Source organism: Chiloscyllium plagiosum, unplaced genomic scaffold (assembly GCF_037043375.1).
Source record: "Chiloscyllium plagiosum isolate Xiang-an unplaced genomic scaffold, Cpla_swu_hap1 HiC_scaffold_2, whole genome shotgun sequence".
NCBI lineage: Eukaryota > Metazoa > Chordata > Chondrichthyes > Orectolobiformes > Hemiscylliidae > Chiloscyllium > Chiloscyllium plagiosum.
The window spans coordinates 73,818,940-73,839,899 of NW_028270140.1; positions in this window are offsets into that span (position 1 = coordinate 73,818,940).

Sequence of the window (20,960 nt, forward strand, 5' to 3'; positions counted from 1 at the left end):
GGGCCGAAGGGACTGTTTCCACCCTGTAGAGAATCTAATCTAATCTAATCTAATCTAGCATGCTTATTCCAGAATCCATGCACAATGAGTCTTATTCTGCATTACTCAAAGAATGTATCTTTCAAAGATTTTTTGATGGACTTCTCTCTTGTATTATAGAGACTTTGGTTGACGCTCCAATTTATTGAAAATTTCTCTGACCTATTCCTGCCTGAGAGAATGTATGTAAAATTGCAAATTTGTTTAATTTACAAGTTTTCTCTGCATTAATACCAAGACGAGACTTGATTTAAACAAGCTGTAAACCATGCTGTTGTAAATAGCCAATAAATGTCTGCATTTATAAGTTATAATCCTGAAACATTCTCTCAGGTCCTAGCTATATGTGATCTGACAGCATCTAAAAATGACTAATGATTAGCTAAGAATATTCACCTCTTACATGACACTTTTTTGATTAAAATATAACTATCTTCTGGGCAGTGGTAGTTTCCCTATCTCTGGGTCACATGTCCTGTGTTCAAGTCTAACTTGTTCAAGAAGTATGTCAGAACATTTCTGAACAGGTTGATTAACAATTACCTGCAAATATCTTATGACACTATTGTTTGCAATTTCCCAAGCTGAGATATTGTCAACCTCATTTGTATCCTTCACATGTTGCAATGTCATTTGTAAATATTTTCAGCCCAGATGTTGGTATGAGGAAGTGGTAATCATAAATTTCAATTTAAACTTGGCTCAAAATGAGTTAGTATGGTGGCATAAGTCCTCGACTTTTATACAAGGTGAGAATTTGTTCATCTGACCTTATTATTCACTAGTCGCATTTTGGATTTGCAACATCTTTTTGTAGCTAAGTGCTAGGTTTCCTGAGAATCAGTCAGGTTAGCCTTTAGATCTGAAGGGTATGAATATACACTTACCCTGAAGCTATTATTCTGAAGCAGAGAAGTTACTTGTTAATATTTCAGAGCTTCTAATTTAGAATGACGTTTATTGCATAGCTGAGCCGACATGCAATACAACTTCTGTTTAATGCTGACATACTCAGTTTCAGAATTGAGTTATCACATAATTCACCTCATTCAATTTCTTTTCGATTTGACAAGGTCCAACTTCCACTGGTAGTAATGTTAACACTTTATCTCCACCAGCAAAATTGCAAATTTTTGATGTCTTGTCTAATTCCTGTTCCATCATATGCTGTGCTACTTTTAAATGTTATTGAGCCAACTCACCTGCTCTATTTAATATTTCCCTAAAATTTGGACTAAATAGTCCAACTCACCAATTTTTGTAAATAATTTCAGTAGTCCTCGCACCTCATGCCCATAAAACTAATTCAAATGGACTGAATGTAGTTGATTCATTGGGTGTATCCCTAATTGCAAAACGTACAAATGGAATTCCTTTATCACAATCCACTGGATATGCTTGACTCTAAGTCCTTAACATGGTTTTAAAAGTTTGATATCACTGTTCTATTGCTCCCTGCACTTTTGGATGATATGTAGTGGATTTGAATTGTTTTATTCTCAAGTTATTCATAACTTCCTTGAATAACTTTTTGATACAAAATTTGAATGTTGATCTGATTGTCTTTCTGTGGGTAGTCCGTATCTAGTGGAAAAAAAAAGAGTACTCTTTTACAATCCTTTTAGTTGTGTATTCTGAAATGGAATGGCTTCTGGACATCTTGCAGATACATCCATTATGATCAATAAATACTGACTCCCACTTTTTGTTTGCAGTAGGGGACCTATGCAGTCAATTAAGACTCTTGGAAAAAGGCTCTTTAAATGCAAATAATGGTGCTGCTTTATCACTACCTGAGATTTTTCCAATTACCTGACACGTATGACATGTCCGGCAAAATTGCACCACTCCTGTATGCAATCCAGGCTAATAAAAATGTTTTTGGAGTTTGACTTGAGCTTGCCTGACTCCCAAATGGAAGTTCATGTGATACCTACAAGACGACCTTTCTACAACCCATGGTAATGCAACTTGTTGAACTTCTACCCATTTTTCATTCACCTGAACATGTGATGGTCTCCATTTCCTCATCAAGACTCCATTTTTAAGATCGTAACATTCTGCGATAAATTCATATTTTCTACTGTGTTCCTTTTTTGGTACAACTGCTTTAGTTTTTCATCTTGCTCTTGCAATTGAGTTAATTTCTCTAAACTTAAAAATATCAATTTTTTTCCTCCACCTCTTATTTATTTTCTCAACCATGAACAAACATACAGGTAGTTCACCTATAACTTCATAATTGCATTCTAGTGAAACCTCACTTAATAGAAATAATGGGGTTTATGGAAAAAAGTGGGGTTAGGGACAGACCAGCAAATAATATCACTCATGATCGCTCATAAAAATCACCCAAAAGACGAAAGAAATTAAGTATAGCACAGTCTAAATATAATGAAACCAAAGTAAATTTAACACAGTGCGTTTTAAAAAAAAAAGTAAGAAAGTTGCTCCTTCTACAATACCTCTCTCGGAACGCTGCGCAGTCAGCAGCTGACATTGATACATGCGCAGAACAGCATGAAGACCAGCACCAAAGTCACAAATGTGCAAAATGGCACAAAGACAAGTATCAACGTTGTGCATGCACGGAACGGTAGAGAGGTTTCGGTGCATGTGCCAAACAAGGCACATGAACCTATCCCCGCTGGAACCACCCTATTTCCAACGGATCTAAACGTTCCCAAAAATACTGTTCCCTAATTCTTCAATGGCGTTCTGGTCAAATCAAGCAGCCGAAACATGCGTTATCCCAGAGCCACCTGCAGTTTCTGATAAATTGAACTTCAACTTCCCTCATCTGTACTCCTTGATTTCTGCTCCTGTTTTAACCTGTAGCTTAGTGACCTTGTACCACACAGTCAGGAAAAACCCCAGGATGTACTTCCTGTAACACCTCAGATGTCTGACTTTCCACTGGCTTTTCAACCACAGTAATAATACTCCCATCTGTGATCCAGCTGTATCTTTACCGAGGATATACTATAATTTTGGAACAAAAATTTTCTCTATTACTCTGACAACAATTGGATATTTACTGAAATATCCAACCACACGTTACACAATGGAACACTACTCACTATGAATTCCACATAAAACCACCTTTTCTGGTAATACATACTCCTTCCGAATTACATATCTCCTCATCTTCTACTGTCAAAGATTGACTTGCTCCTACATTGCTGAAAATTTTAATTTCATTTGTTGCTGCTCTTGGCATACATGAGTAAACCTCACTCATGCAATTCTTTAAAGACATTTGGCACTTTATTCTCAACCAACCCCTACTCTGATTGTATTTTCTGGTGCAGCTTTTTAGCTTCCACTGTGCTTTCCTTTACTACTTTAACAAAACATCTTGGCTTATCCTGTTTTCCTACATCTGTCTTCCCAGTGCTTTAGCTAAACTAGCAACATTGTGACTTCATGTGGCCTACTTTAATAAGTGAAAACATCTGAGCTTGTCACTTCTCTTTCTCCCTCGTAGACTTCCTTTTTAACCCATGGTAAACTATTTTTACTGTCTTTGCTGAGATCTCTCTTTCCCTTACCATCTGAGGATTTCTCTTTTCCCCAATTTCTATCCCTCCTAGATTGAAGTGGATGTCAGCCAAACTTAGATTTATGAATCAATTCCTAACCATCCGTTTCTGCTGCTAATCTTGCTGTTTTATCTCCCTGCCCTTCTATATGAGTCCTTACTACTTCAAAAAGTGAATTTTTAACTCTTCTAAAAGTCTCTCTTAAAGCGTCATAAGATTGATCTATCTTCAATGCCTTTATTCACCTATCAAAATGTTATATTTGATCCTTTTCAAACTGTGTACGTTTGACCGGTTTACCACCTCAGATTCCTAAAACATTGTCTGTTGACTTCTGATGCTCGCACATATGCCCTTAAGATGGCATTTTTCACCTCATCATATTCTCCAGATACCTCCACTGATAGGGAGGTGTTTGTATCACTATCTCTAACTACCAACTTTGTTTGGATTAATAATATCCACGTGGTCACGGACATTTCATTTGCTTAGCCACTTCCAGTCGAACTGAGGCAATGCTTTGACATATTTAAACAGATCCTCACCAGGCCTTTGGTTACAATGGGATTGCTCTCCATCACTGTCCTCATCACTACACCCACCTTTCCCTTCTACCTCTGCCATTTTATGTTGACCTTGAGTTTTCACTTCAAACCCCCAAAATTCAAAAACATTCTTTCTCCCTGTCTTCTGGTAAGGCATTCCTTTCCTTTTCTTTTTCCTCTGCTACAGCTATTATCTCTTTCTGCTTTTCTTCCTTCAATTGAAATTCAAATTGTTTCATTTCCTTTTCTCTTTTCTGTTGCCTCCAATTTAAGCTGCATCATTTGCAACTGAATTTTAGCTATTTCCAAAGATTCTAATTACATTTCTGGCAATCGTAAATGACAAGCTATTCCAGCAATTACCTCCCCTTTTTTGCACAGACAAAGGCAACCTCAACTCCAGCTTGTCTGCCAATTCCAAAAGATTTGCCTTGCTCACTTTCTGTAAAATTCCCAAAGTGACTTCTTCCACCCGCAGGAAACTTAGTGAAAGAGCCATTACTACACAAGGTACTGCACCCTCTTAAAACTAACCAAATGCAGCACCTTAAAAGAGAACACAAACATTCACCACTCATTATCTTTAGAATCCAATAATCCTAAACCCAATGTGGAATTAGAGATTTAGATCCTGACAAGAGCCGCCAATTTGTTGTGGAACAGATTAATCCCCCCCGCCCCCAATATCTCAATATAGATATAAAGAACATAGCCTAGACCCCACCTTTTCCTTACTTTTAAAGGCAGGTGTAAGGCAATGTGTTCGAGATGCAGTTTGGTCAAACTGTCAGGCTTGAAGGAAAACATACTTTGTTCTTATGCTATAGTTTAAAATATAAGCAAAAGAAAGAATTGGAATAATTTAACACCATTGGAAAATTTAACTTTATCTACTAACCAGCAATTATTCCAATATAGTTATATTCCATAAACACACCCTTGGCAAAGGCAAACCCTTCCTAGTAAAATAGATCATCTCCCATGCAATTCTCTAGTCTAGGAAGAAAGAACAAAAGAGAAAACTGAGAGAGAGTGCTCCAGCATTTTGCTGTAGCAGGGAGCGATGTATAGCAGCTTCCAAACCCTAACAACTACTGAAAGTTAAACTAAAATCCTGGTTTATGGGAGGTTGACCCCACCCATTAATGCTGCTTCTGTTGTTCCAACTTGGACTCATAGAGATAGATGTACAGCATGGAAACAGACCCTTCGGTACAACCCGTCCATGCTGACTAGATATCCCAACCCAATCTAGTCCCACCTGTCAGCATCTGGCCCAAATCCCTCCAAACCCTTCCTAGTCATACAACTTAAAAAAAAAACTCCAAGGTCTCACAAGCTGTTTACTTTATTGGCTTGGAGCAGACAATTCTATCTCTATCTCAACTTCCCTTCTTAAAAAAAAAGTCAAAATATACCTCTTAAAGCTATTGTACCAACACAAACCATCTCCCTTTCCATTCAATTATTATTACCGTCGCTGAATCCCCAGAGCCTGGGGAGTTGCCATTGACCAGAAACTGAACAGGACTAACTAAATAAATCCTGTGCCAACAAGAGCAGTTCAGAGGTTCAGGTTCTGCAGCAAGGACCTCACATCCTGACTCCATAATGTCTGTCCACCATCTACAAAGCACAAGTCAGGTATGTGAAGGAATGCTATCCATTTGCCTAATGTTTGCAGCTCCAACAACACTGAAAAAACTTGACAACATCCAGGCAAAAACAGACTGTTTGATTGGCACCCTATCCATCACTTCAATCTTCACTCCTTTTGTAACCACCATACAGTGGCAGTATTTTGCACCATCTATATAAGATGTATTGCAGTCCCTCACCAAGGCTCCTCCAAAAGTTCTTTCCAAACCCATTATTTTTACCATCTAGCAGATGCAGGGAAGACTGCTACCTGCAGGTTTGCTCCAAGTCATAGAGATGTACAGCATGAAACAGACCTTTCAGTCCAACCTGTCCATGCCGACCAGATATCCCAACCCAATCTAGTCCTGCCTGCCAGCACCTGGCCCATATCCCTCCAGACCCTTCCTATTCATATACCCATCCAAATGCCTCTTAAATGTTGCAATTGCACCAGCCTCCACCACATGCTCTGGAAGCTCTTTCCATACACGTACCACCGTCTGCGTGAAAAAGTTGCGCCTTAGGTCTCTTTTATATCTTTTCCCTCTCACCCTAAACCTCTGCCCTCTAGTTCTGGACTCCCCCAGCCCAGGGAAAAGACTTTGTCTATTTATCCTAGCCATGCCCTTCATAATTTTGTAAATCTCTATAAGGTCACCCCTCAGCCTCCGGTGCTCCAGGGAAAACAGTCCCAGCCTGTTCAGCCTCTCCCTATAGCTCAAATCCTCCAACCCTGGCAACATCCTTGTTAATCTTTTCTGAACCCTTTCAAGTTTCGCAACATCTTTCCGATAGGAGGGAGACCAGAATTGCACGCAATATTCCAATAGTGGCCTAACCAATGTTCTGTACAGCCGCAACATGACCTCCCAACTCCTGTACTCAATACTCTGACCAATAAAAGAAAGCATACCAAACGCCGCCTTCACTATCCTATCTACCTGCGACTCCACTTTCAAGGAGCTATGAATCTGCACTCCAAGGTCTCTTTGTTCAGCAACACTCCCTAGGACCTTACAAGTCCTGCTAAGATTTTATTTCCCAAAATGCAGCGCCTCACATTTATCTGAATTAAACTCCATCTGCCACTTCTCAGCCCATTGGCCCATCTGGTCCAGATCCTGTTGTAATCTGAGGTAACCCTCTTTGCTGACCACTACACCTCCAATTTTGGTATCATCTGCAAACTTACTAACTGTACCTCTTATGCTCACATCTAAATCATTTATGTAAATGACAAAAAGTAGAGGACCCAGCACTGATCCTTGTGGCACTCCACTGGTCACAGGCCTCCAGTCTAAAAAACACCCTCCACCACCACCCTCTGTCTTCTACCTTTGAGCCAGTTTTGCATTCAAATGGCTAGTTCTCGCTTTATTCCATGAGACCTAATTTTGCTAATCAATCTCCCATGGGGAACCTTGTCAAACGCCTTACTGAAATCCATATAGATCACATCTACTGCTCTGCCCTCATTAATCTTCTTTGTTACTACTTCAAAAAACTCAATCAAGATTGAGAGACATGATTTCCCATGCACAAAGCCATGTTGACTATCCCTAATCAGTCCTTGCCTTTCCAAATACATGTACATCCTGTCCCTCAGGATTCCCTCCAACAACTTGCCCACCACTGAGGTCAGGCTCACCGGTCTATGGTTTCCTGGCTTGTCTTTACCGCCCTTCTTAAACAGTGCCACCACGTTTGTCAACCTCCAGTCTTCCAGCACCTTGCCTGTGACTATCAATGATACAAATATCTCAGCAAGAGGCCCAGCAATCACTTCTCTAGCTTCCCACAGAGTTTTAGGGTACACCTGATCCGGTCCTGGGGATTTATCCACCTTTAACCGTTTCAAGACATCCAGCACTTCCTCCTCTGTAATCTGGACATTTTGCAAGATGTCGCCATCTATTTCCCTACAGTCTATATCTTCCATGTCCTTTTCCACAGTAAATACTGATGCAAAATATTTATTTAGTATCTCCCCCATTTTCTGTGGCTCCACACAAAGGCCGCCTTGCTGATCTTTGAGAGGCCCTATTCTCTCCCCAGTTACCCTTTTGTCCTTAATGTATTTGTAAAAACCCTTTGGATTCTCCTTAATTCTATTTGCCAAAGCTATCTCATGTCCCCTTTTTGCCCTCCTAATTTCCCTCTTAAGTATACTCCTACTTCGTTTATACTCTTTAAGGATTCACTCGATCTATCCTGTCTATACCTGACAAATGCTTCCTTCTTTTTCTTAATCAAACCCTCAATTTCTTTAGTCATCCAGCATTCCCTATACCTACCAGCTTTCCCTTTCACCCTGACAGGAATATACTTTCTCTGGATTCTCGTATCTCATTTCTGAAGGCTTCACATTTTCCAGCCGTCCCTTTACCTGCGAACATCTGCCTCCAATCAGCTTTCGAAAGTTCTTGCCTAATACTGTCAAAATTGGCCTTTCTCCAATTTAGAACTTCAACTTTTAGATCTAGTCTATCCTTTTCCATCACGATTTTAAAACGAATAGAATTATGGTCGCTGGCCCCAAAGTGCTCCCCCACTGACAATTCAGTCACCTGCTCTGCCTTATTCCCCAAGAGTAGGTCAAGTTTTGCACCTTCTCTAGTAGGCACATCCACATACTGAATCATAAAATTGTCTTGTACGCACAAATTCCTCTCCATCTAAACCTTTAACACTATGGCAGTCCCAGTCTATGTTTGGAAAGTTAAAATCCCCTACCATAACCAACCTATCATTCTTACAGACAGCTGAGATCTCCTTACAAGTTTGTTTCTCAATTTCCCTCTGACTATTAGGGGGTCTATAATACAATCATCCCTTTCTTGTTTCTCAGTTCCACCCAAATAACTTCACTGGATGTATTTTTGGGAATATCCTCCCTCAACACAGCTGTAATGCTATCCCTTATCAAAAATGCCACTCCCCCTCTTCTCACATGTCATCTTGGCTTGGAAGTATATTGCAGTTGCTTTTCAGTAACGCTGCATCAAAATCCTAGAACTCCCTTCTTAATGGCACCGAGAGTATCTCCGTCCCCCACAGTCTGCAGCAGTTTAAGAAGGCAGCTCATCACCAGCTTCTCAAGAGCAATTAAATGAGTGACAAATGTTAATTAATTAGCAATGACAACATCCCAGGAATGAAAAAAGTTATAAACTAGTGATCTCAGCTTGAAATATTAATCTGGCCTCACTAATTTGTGAATCTGAAATTGGTGAGAATGTCAGAGAATTTGACGTCTTGATGAAATGTAATAATGCTTAACTTAAATATTCCAAGCATATAGCAAGCAGTTTTCTATGTGCCCATTTCTAGGATGTGTACTTATTTGTCTTGTTTTACCTCAGGATGTCCAAAGTGCTTCCTAGTCAATAAAATATCTTTCACTGTAAGCAGGGTTGCCATGTAGGACATGTAAGACCCAAACTTCAAGAAATAAGTAGCTCTTAGGTAAATAATCAAATAAGCTATTTTTGATGGTGCTGGTTGGTAGCACTGATATCAGGAGGCAATTGCTGCTCCAAGTGCAAATCTCATTAAGGTAATGGAAATGGTCCCTTCCAATATTCTTCATCAATATGGTACTTCTATATCAAAAAGCTCATTTGCAATCCTGCTTCTTGCAGTGATTTCTATTGATACAATAAATACATAATGCAATTTTTGGACTTGTCATTGACTTTTCAGTGCTTAATCTGAATCCAAATTTAAGCCTTAATCCAAATTTAAGCTTTAATCCAAGTTCTGAAGCTGATTCTCTATATTCGACATTACTGATCTTAAAAGTGGATCATTGTCTAAAAGTAATCCCATTATCTGTTCTTTAGAAATTCTTATAACCCTAAGGGAGGATCAAGAGGAGTTCCATGGGAATGAGTCATGTATCGCTGCACTGTAAGAAGACTCATTCGATCTGTAACAATCCAGATAGACTGTGGCAGACAGTGCCGTGTTATTGGATATGTCTGAAGAGCGAACTACTTACAAGTATCAGGAAGGCAGCATCACAACTTTGTTTTGTCAGAACTTGCTATCTTTCGTTGCCAGACGTTTAAACCTTCTCTATAGATGGGAATAGCTCAACCATCATCCACTTCCTTCTATCTCTCATCAACTAATCCCCATCCCCAGCCAAACCTAATTTCCTTTTGTGTCTTTCCCCTTAATTTTCTTTTTAATCAACCTGTTCAGAAGTGTTATGTTTATAACATTGCTAGTTTATAATTTTTTCATCCATGGGATGTTGGCATTGCTAATTACGCTAGTATTTATTGCTTATTTAATTACTCTTGAGTTGGTGTTAGTGAGCTGGCTTCTTAAACTGCTGCAGTCTGTGGGGATAGGGTTCCTCACAGTACTGTTCTTGGTGGCCTCCTTTTATACCACATCAAAACATTTACATCCTGGGTCTGAAAATAGGGAAGAAAAAGATATAGATAGTGGAAGAAACTTCTATATAGAAACCAAACAGAAACCGAAATGGACTAGCCATAAAAATACTGTGGATACAAGGACAGGTCTGGAGCCAGGAACCTTGCAATGAGTAACTCACCTCCTCACTGTCCTCCATCTTCAAGGCACATGTTAGGAGTGTGACGTATACTGCCCATCTGCCAGGATAATTGCAGTTCTAACAACACTCAAAGAATTTGACACTATTCAGGGGAAAGCAAGCCACTTGACTGGCTTCCATGCAGTCCCTCATTATTGATACACGGTGATAGCAATGTGTACCATCTAAAAGGCACACACTAAAGCTTTTTCAAAAGTGCCTTACAAACTTGCAACTATTACCATCTAGAAGAATAGGGGCAATAGATCCATGCGAACATCTCCTACCGGTTGCTCGCCAAGCCATTCATTAGCTTGGCTTGGAAATAAATCATTTGTTCACTGTCACTGAATTTCCTGACAGCAACACCAAGCAGTATCTGTACCAAATGGACTGCAGTAGTTCAAGAAAGTAGCACAACATCAAGAAAGTAGCACAACATTCCCATCAATTAGGAATGGACAATAAATGTAGGTCTAACTAGTAACATCAAATGAATGAGATTTTTAAAAAATGGCCAAGATGGTCTGAAAGGGACAAAACATTTGATTTTAGTCTGACAGCAGAAACCAGAAAATGGTGTCGTTTTAAAAATGTGCAGGTTGCCATTCACTTTTGGAATGTTAGTGTCACTGGCTGCATTTAATCCTAGTCTCTAGTTTTCCTTGAAAAAGTGGTAGTGAGCTGCCTCCTTGAATTATTGCAATTGATGTGCTGGGTTAGAGAAACAATGTTGTAAGGGAGAGAATTCCAGGATTTTGATGCAATGACATGAAAAAACAGTAATATATTTCGAAGTTTGTATGGTGAGTGGATTGGTGGGGAACATGCAGGTAGCAGCCTTCCCATGTACAGTATCCGCTCCTCTTTTCCTTCTAAATGGATGTAGTTATGGGTTTAGAAGATGCAGTCTAAAGAGTTTTGGTGAATATAATATATATGACTATTTTTTCATGCATTTCTGCTTTAACATTCTCTAGAGAAATGCAGCACTTGCTTAAAGCAGAACAACCTTAGGAGTTTTTATAAATTCAGGTCCTTTTAAGTCCTTAACATTAACTCAGGATTAAGTGGGGGAACTGCTGCGGGTTTGCTGAGACTCACTCAAAATTGTTTTCTGCCACTTTAGGAGAAAGTGAGGACTGCAGATGCTGGAGATCAAAACTGAAAACATGTTGCTGGAAAAGCGCAGCAGGTCAGGCAGCATCCAAGGAGAAGGAGAATCGACGTTTCGGGCATGAGCCCTTCTTCAGGATTCCTGCTGCCTGACCTGCTGCGCTTTTCCAGCAACACATTTTCGCTTCTGCCACTTTAAGTCAATGGGTGACCAACAATGGATGGATTTTTCAATACTAGAAGTCACTTTACACTCATTCTGGATATGAAATGGACTAGTTGCATTTCAGTGAAACATGAAGTATTTTATACATACCCAGGCGTGAAGATTAGACTAGCAGGTTTGTGTTTCATTGACCTGGCTGACCTATTCTAGGTGCACTTTGGATTTAAATTGACACATGTAATCCTTTACAAAATGAAATACTGTGGATGATGGAAAATCTGAAATAAAAACAGAGAATGCTTAAGTGGCTTATGTGACTCAGTGACAGATTTATTCTCTTAATAGTCCTGGGAAGTTCCTTGAAATGTTTTACCATGTTAAGAGCACTTATTTATGCAAGTTTCTGTTTATCTGTCATACTCCATGCATCGCACATGATAAATACGTAGCTAACTCATCAGGGAATGGTACAAACCTTTGCTAACATCTGACCACTTCCCTTTTGTTTTATTCATTCATGGGATGGGGCCGCTGCTGCCTGTTCCGAACTACTGAGGGGTCAGTCAAGTGTGAACCACATTGCTGTTGGTGTGGAGTGACATGTAGGCCAGAACAGGTAAGGATGGCAGTTTCCTTCGTAAAAGACATTGGTGAACCAGATAGGTTTTTTTAGCAATTGATTTGTGGTCACCATTAGACACTTAATTCCAGTTGTTTATTGAATTCTAATTCCACCATCTGCAGTGGTGGAATTTGAACCCAGTTCCCCAGAACATGACCTTCGTCTCTGGGTTAGCAGTCCAGTGATAATACCACCTGGCCATTAATTTCTTACTGTCTGAGGAAAGTTTAAAAGGTAACAGATGAAATTGTCCTATTTTGTTTCGAGATTTGATAAATTAAATTTGAACTTTGAATACTCACTCAAGTGAGTTCGGATTCAGAGATGGCCGTTTCATAATCCAGCGTATCAAGAAGGCAGCTAGAGACCATGCTCATTGTGACACGGACCCTAACAACATACAGTAGTTGCAGAACCAACATCCCTCACAGACATTGATCATAATACAACCAGATTTACTATTATCGAATATGTACTGATTGTAATCAAGATGCATCACTTTAAAAGAATGAAAATAAATTAAGAGAAGAACTAAGCAAAAGGATGCTCAACATAACCAGTGGAAAATGAATGGTTAATAGAATAATGTTGAATGAGTAGCATGCAAACATCCAAAAGCTAAAAAAACTGGTCTGTCAAGTCTACCTAATCAGTAATTACATGGTGTTATTTATTTCTCCCCAGCAATGAATGTAACCTCCTGAGAGAGGCAAAAAACAACTACACCCAGTGATTCAAAGCAAGCTTGAAGAGATGAGAATGTATATGAGTTCCAATCTCTAGTGCCACCAATCTTTTATGCAGTACAGTCACAAGATTAAATATATAGGAACAAATTACTGCAGCTGCTGGAATCTGTACTGAAAACATATGCTGGAGATCATAGCCGGTCATAGAACATCCATGGAGATAGAGCAAGCTAATGTTTTGAGTCTGGATGACTTCATCAGAGCTGAAATAAAGTGCAAAGTGGACATTTGTGCTACACTTTGGGGGTGGCAGGCATTATTGGTTGTTGTTGTAGGTGTAGCTGAAAATGTGTTGCTGGAAAAACGCAGCAGGTCAGGCCGCATCCAAGGAACAGGAGAATCGACGTTTCGGGCATAAGCCCTTCTTCAGGAATGAGGAAAGTGTGTCCAGCAGGCTAAGATAAAAGGTAGGGAGGAGGGACTTGGGGAAGGGGTGTTGGAAATGCGATAGATGGAAGGAGGTGAAGGTGATAGGTCGGGGTGGGGGCGGAGAGGTCAGGAAGAAGATTGCAGGTTAGGAAGGCGGTGCTGAGTTCGAGGGATTTGACTGAGACAAGGTGGGGGGAGGGGAAATGAGGAAACTGGAGAAATCTGAGTTCATCCCTTGTGGTTGGAGGGTTCCTAGGTGGAAGATGAGGCACTCTTCCTCCAACCGTCATGTTGCTATGGTCTGGCGATGTAGGAGTCCAAGGACCTGCATGTCCTTGGTGGAGTGGGAGGGGAAGTTGAAGTGTTGAGCCACGGGGTGGTTGGGTTGGTTGGTCCAGGTGTCCCAGAGGTGTTCTCCGAAATGTTCCGCAAGTAGGCAGCCGGTCTCCCCAATATAGAGGAGGCCACATCGGGTGCAGTGGATGCAATAGATGATGTGTGGAGGTGCAGGTGAATTTGTGGCGGATATGGAAGGATCCCTTGGGGCCTTGGAGGGAAGTAAAGGGGGAGGTGTGGGTGCAAGTTTTGCATTTCTTGCGGTTGCAGGGGAAGGTGCCGGGAGTGGAGGTTGGGTTGGTGAGGGGTGTGGACCTGACCTGGGGGGAAATTTACTATACATTTACTATAAACTGACTGACTCCCACAGCTACCTAGACTACACCTCCTCCCACCCTGCCCCCTTGTAAAAACGCCATCCCATATTCCCAATTCCTTTGTCTCCGCCGCATCTGCTCCCAGGAGGACCAGTTCCAAATCCGGACAACCCAGATGGCCTCCTTCTTCAAGGACCGCAATTTCCCCCCAGACGTGGTCGACGATGCCCTCCACCGCATCTCTTCCACTTCCCGCCCCTCCGCCCTTGAGCCCCGCCCCTCCAACCGCCACCAGGACAGAACCCCACTGGTCCTCACCTCCAACCTCCATGTACAGTGTATCATCCGCCGTCATTTCCGACACCTCCAAACGGACCCCATTACCAGGGATATATTTCCCTCCCCTCCCCTATCAACGTTCCGAAAAGACCACTCCCTCCGTGACTCCCTCGTCAGGTCTACACCCCCCACCAACCCAAACTCCACTCCTGGCACCTTTCCCTGCAACTGCAAGAAATGCAAACTTGCGCCCACACCTCCCCCCTTACTTCCCTCCAAGGCCCCAAGGGATACTTCCATATCCGCCACAAATTCACCTACACCTCCACACACATCATCTATTGCATCCGCTGCACCCAATGTGGCCTCCTCTATATTGGAGAGACAGGCCGCCTACTTGTGGAACGTTTCAGAGAACACCTGTGGGATACCCAGACCAACCACCCCGTGGCTCAACACTTCAACTCCCCCTCCCACTCCACCAAGGACATGCAGGTCCTTGGACTCCTCCATCGCCAGACCATAGCAACACGATGGTTGGAGGAAGAGTGCCTCATCTTCCGCCTAGGAACCCTCCAACCACAAGGGATGAACTCAGATTTCTACAGTTTCCTCATTTCCCCTTCCCCCACCTTGTCTCAGTCAAATCCCTCGAACTCAGCACCGCCTTCCTTATCTGCAATCTTCTTCCTGACCTCTCCGCTCCCATCCCACTCCGGCGTATCACCCTCACCTTGACCTCCTTCCACCTATCGCATTTCCAATGCCCCTCCCCCAAGTCCCTCCTCCCTACCTTTTATCTTAACCTGCTGGATACACTTTCCTCATTCCTGAAGAAGGGCTTATGCCCGAAACGTCGATTCTCCTGTTCCTTGGATGCTGCCTGACCTGCTGCGCTTTTCCAGCAACACGTTTTCAGCTCTGATCTCCAGCATCTGCAGTCCTCACTTTCTCCTTGTTGTAGGTGTAGGGTAGTTTTACTCACCAAACTCAGATTACACTAGCGTAACCCTAATTAAATTAACAACTAGATTACAAGTGAATTACTGCAAAAATGTTAAATCCTACAAGAGGAAATAAAAGGGATTTATAGGGATGAATATTCAAATTTGCACAATGTAGAGGAATAAATAGTCAAAAAAATCTTTCAGTACTGTAATAATAAAAGATTAATCATTGGTAAAAGTAATAAAATATGCAAAACTGACTTTTAAACTGAGAGTGAGTACAAAATAGAACATACTTTTAAAAACTACTTCCATTGCCAGAACCAGCATGAACAACATGCACTCCAATAACAGTTAATCACTAAGGAGAACGTAATTGCACACAGTTATGAAAAAGCAATGCACTATTTGGCTCAACCTGTGTGTAAGTGTTGACTCTCCACGTGAACCAATTGTTTTGAACACTCTTCTCCTAGTCCTTCCTCCAATTTTCTGCTTTGATACAAACAAAATACAAGTTGCCAACAAACTGGAAGGACTTAGAATAAATAATTATAAATAATTCCCCAGCTGTTTATTGGAATTATCTTGTTGAGAGAGAGGAGCAGAGAATTGACAGTCATTATGCCAGAGTTACTAGGCACTGAAGTCAATGTGTTGATACTCCCCTTCTGCTTGGCACCCTATCCATTCCTTTCACCATTAATGATCAGCGGTAGCAGCATGTACTATCTACAAGATGCACTGTGGTATTCAGAAAGCTTCTGTGACAGCACCTTCCAAACCCAACCTGCTACCACCTAGAAAGAGAATGCTAGTAGATACATGAAAATATCATCAATGCAAGTTCTTCTCAAAGACACTTGACATCCTGACTTGGAAATAAATCACCATTCCTTCATTGTCACTGGGTCAAAATCCTAGAAGACGCTACGAGTACTTTCAATGTATTTGTACCATATGGACTGCATCAGTTCAAGAAAGTAGCTAACCACTACCTTCTCCAGGGAAATTAAGGATGGACAATAAATGTTCCAGATTGGAGAGCTTAAAGTATTTATATTATTGATAGTTATTGCCAATATAGAATTGAGTACTGCTGAAAAAAGACACATGGGAAAATTTTGAAATGGCCTAACAGATTACTCGGTTCAAGGTCAATTAGGGATGGGCAATAAAGGTTGGCCCAGCCAGCAATGCGTACGTCCCATGAATGAATAAAAGAAACAGTCAGACTTTGTTTAAATTTTAAACTAGGTAGCTTAACTGATTAGTCAGGGTGTTGCTATAGAAATAAACCAATGAATGGCTGTCATCTCTTTTGTTGACTTGAAACAGGTGCAGTGGTGTATGTTTTCTTTCTGGCTGTAAAAAATGGGGCCTTTATGTTAATAACTTTAACTTCTAGTACAGACTTAGGTTTAAAAACTTAATGCACATTATCCAATTTATGGATGCTATCAAATTAGTATAGATGATGAATTTGAAGGAGTAAGTTTAGAAATTACAAAATGAATTGCAGTATATGTTTCCAGGATAAAAAGAACAGTAGGACTCCAATGCATGAAATTCTGCAAATAGGAAGGGAAGAAAACTCACCATGTATAATGTTAATAGGGTTAGAAAAAGCTGAAGGTAAATCTGAAGAATAATCTTTTCAAATCTCATGCTTAACATGGCCACTTAATACATGTTACAAATCAACAAAGTTAACATGATTTTGGTTAAAGGTTATTGACTTAAAATGTTGACTTTTTCTCTAAATGTGCTGCCTACCTGAGTGTTTCCAGAATTTTCTGTTTTCATTAAAGCTCATTGAATTTTGAAGTAAATGGCAAAACAGTTCTTGTACAGTAAAATGTAATTCTGAAGCAAAAACTAGAAGTGCGGGTCTGGCAGCATCTGAGAAGAAAATCAAATTAGCATTTGAGCTTGTTGATGATTCATAACTCAATTATAAATTGAGATTAACTGCACAGTGCTCAGATCTGACCATGTCTTCAGTACTATGTCCATTCTGAATATTGACAAACAAGAGACATTTAAGTGCGATTACAAACACAGATATGACCCTGGTGTAAAGAGTTATGGTTTGAGCAATTACAAGAAAAATGTGGCACTCAGCCTGAAATTGTAATGTCTTCAAGGTGATCTTATGTCAGGAAACAAAGTATTTAAAGATATGCAAAAATTAAATTGAAGTTTCTATGTGTTTCAAAAAGTCAGGGAAAAATCCATGAGTTCAATGTGAAGAGACAAAATTTAGGACAGCCATTGGAAAGGCCCAACTATCGTGATATCAAGTTCAAGTTAGTAATCCAGAATAAAAATAATTATTTGAGGGTGTCCAATTTCAAAGAGATGAGAACAGATCTGATCCAATTAAGTGAACTAAGAGATGAAAGGCAGAAGTATAACAGTACAATGAACTATCTTTAAAAATATTAGATAATAGGTACAATCGATGTACAACTCCAAACAGCAAACAAACCAGAGTTTGCTAGATGACAAAATAAATAGAAAATGAAATGGAGCAGAAAGTAATTGCCTGTACCAGAATGGTATGACAGGAGAACCAAGCTGAATATAGAAAGTACAGAGGTGAAGTGGAAAAAGAAATGGGAAGCAAGCATATGTCGGACATAACTAATACAGTGTGGAATTTGAGTCCTTTATAGGACTATAATATTGGTGGGAAATGGAAGAATGGCCGGAATAGAGCAGAGTAGTTTGGTTGATTGGCTTATTTCTGTTCATACTCTACGATCTTATAAATAGGGAATGTATGCATGAAAGAGAGAGCATGACTGAGGTGCTAAATGAGTTCTTTACCAAGGAAGATGATGGTTCCAAAATCATAAGTAAAAGTTTGGTAATTGAGATACTAGACATGCTAAAGACTGAAAAAGAGTATTAGAAAGACTGACTGTATTTACAGTTAGTAAGACAGGACAGATTAGATGCATTTGAGGATACTGAGGGAAATATGATTTTAAATTTCAGAGGCTTCCAATTCTCCTTAGATACAGTGACAGCTCGAGGACTGGAGAGAATTGCAAATGTTATACTCTTCAAAATTGTGAAATGATACATTTTGAGAAGAGGATTGAGGGAAAGAAATATCAAATAAAGGATCCAATTCTAAAGAAAATGTAATAGCAAAGCACTTTTGGTGTGTATGTGAAGACTGAAAAATCCATTCTGTATCCTGGATTTTTAACCAGTGTCAAAAGCATGGGTTTGTCCCATTCTTAGCACCATACATAGGAAAGATGTAAAGACATTAGAAAGAATACAGAAATGATTTACAAGTATGGTTGCAGGACGTGCTGTTCTACTTCAAGAAGATTGGGATGAAATTTGATAGATCTTTGTAGAGGTGCTCAAAACTTGAGGGTCTGGAAGAGTAGGTGGGGAGAAACATCCCATTAGTCAAATAATTGAGAAGCAGAACAATTATTTCTGTATTCAAACTGGATGGCAAAAAAAAATGCTGCACAGGATTTTTAAAATCTTTTTTTTAATTTGGCAAGCATTTTGGATCTGGAATGCATTTCCTAAAAATGGGCTAGAGAGAGCTTCAATCATTGGCTTGCAAGAAGCCATTGAATAATGCCCTGAAGAGCAAACAAATGAACTCAGTGCTGTAGAGAAAAGGGAGGTGAGTGGCGGTGAGTCAGTTGCAGTTGCCATGACCTGGTATAAATATGATGGAGTAAATGGTTTCCTTCCACGCTGTATCCATTTTATAATTCTATGAAATTTTTATTCACAATAATGTGCTTATGTTTTGGAAGATATAGGAGTAGAGGCAAATAAAGCATAGAAATAATTTAAGAATTACATGCCATAAGAGGCAATAAACTTTTAATTGCTTGTTTAAAATTGCTTTCCTTCTGATTCTGAGATTGTTTCAATTTAGAGAAATTAATTATGCCACAACTTATAAAATTATTAAATTTTGTCTTTTCTCATCAGAATACATTTGCAATTTGCAGTCAGTTATGTTTTCAAAAAAATTACATAAGGTACACTCAGAAAAATAAACTTTTCAAATATTGTAAATGGACAACATTGGCAAAGAGTTGGAAAAGTTTGGGATGATCAAATGAAATGCAACTGACAGGTTGGGAGGCACAGGAAGTGAAGGAATAGTGTGATTTTGTCACAGTAGAAATCTGACTTGAAGGATTCAAAAACAGAATTCTAAAAAAGAAGTACCTGGTTTGGGAAGGGACATAGAATTGCTTTAGACAGGAAAGTGAGCTTGGAGATGGGAATGTTAGTTTTCAAGCATGTTGGGATCAAGGAGAGGAATGTTGACAACAGAACTTCGCTATCAGTTAATATGGAATCTGAATTGGGGTTTTGTTTGGTCAGAGTTTGGTGTGAATAGATTGAGGGAGCAAAGCTGTATTTTATTTCTTTATTCTCTCATGGAATTTAACATCACTGGTGTGGTCAGCACTTAGTCATCCCTACTTGTCCTTAAACTGAATGGTTTGAGAGGCCATTTTGGAGGGAAATTGCAAGTTAACCACAATACTGTGTGTTTGGAGTCACACATTAGGATGCCAGATTTCTTGCTCTCAAGGGCATTAATGAAGCAAATTGGATTTTGTGACTGGTGATTACTTTTTTTAAATCCCAGATTTATCTAATTATATTTATCTAATTTACAAGATTAATTCCAGATGTACCGAATTGTAGGGCTGCACAGTGGCTCATGGTTAGCACTGCTGCCTTGCAGTGCTTAGGACCTGGGTTGAATTCCAGCTTTGGGTGACTATCTGAGATTACATGTTCTCCCCATGTCTGCATGAGTTTGCTCCAGTTTCCACCTAAAATACAGCAATATGTATGTCAGGTGGATTGGCCATGCTAAATTGTCCTGTCGTGTCTAGAGGTGTGTGGGTTAGGTGGGTTAACAATGTTGTGGTTACAAGGTTGGGCTGGATGCTTGCTCTTTGGAGAAACATTGGGAATTCTTACACACTGTAGGGATTCTATGATTCCATTTAAATTGTACTAGCTGCCTGGGTGGAGTATAGACCTACATCCCCAGAGCATTAACCTGGGATACTAGTCCTGTGATATTATCACTTATACTACCCTATCTCTTCATTGAGCAACATGATGTTGGAGGGGATGTGTGAAGGGAGATAAGAAAGAAAGTAGAGAAACTAACAAGTTAGCATTGGCGCTGGGACATTAATGTATGTTTAGCCAAGTTGGTTGGTGCAAGACAGATTTATGACATAGTGTTACAGAGGCAACTGATATTGGATTGTCTAATAAATGACCAATAAATCTCATCCTTCTCTCGCTCTAACTAAGAGTCATATCAGACGTAACTCTGTTACATTTTCCACAGATAACTGCTGAATTTCTCCGGCACTTTATTTTTATTTCAAAGATTTGCCTTAGAAAAGCTGAGGGTTAAATTTCCATAAAGACCTTGGAATTGCGAACGGTTTTAGCAGAGGATTACTATAGGATTCAGCCAGATCTGGCTAGAAACATTCAAAATGCATTCTTGTTACTCGCTATCTCCCCTTTCATCTTCTTTCGATTGTTCATATTGTATTTCCAATGTCAATGAAGGGATAAATCTGCCGGTTACTTTACCAAATATATCACAGGAAAATATGCGTAATGAATAATGCTTTCCACTTTTGTTTTACCTTTATCTCCTGATAAGAGCGTAATTTATTGTCTCATTTAT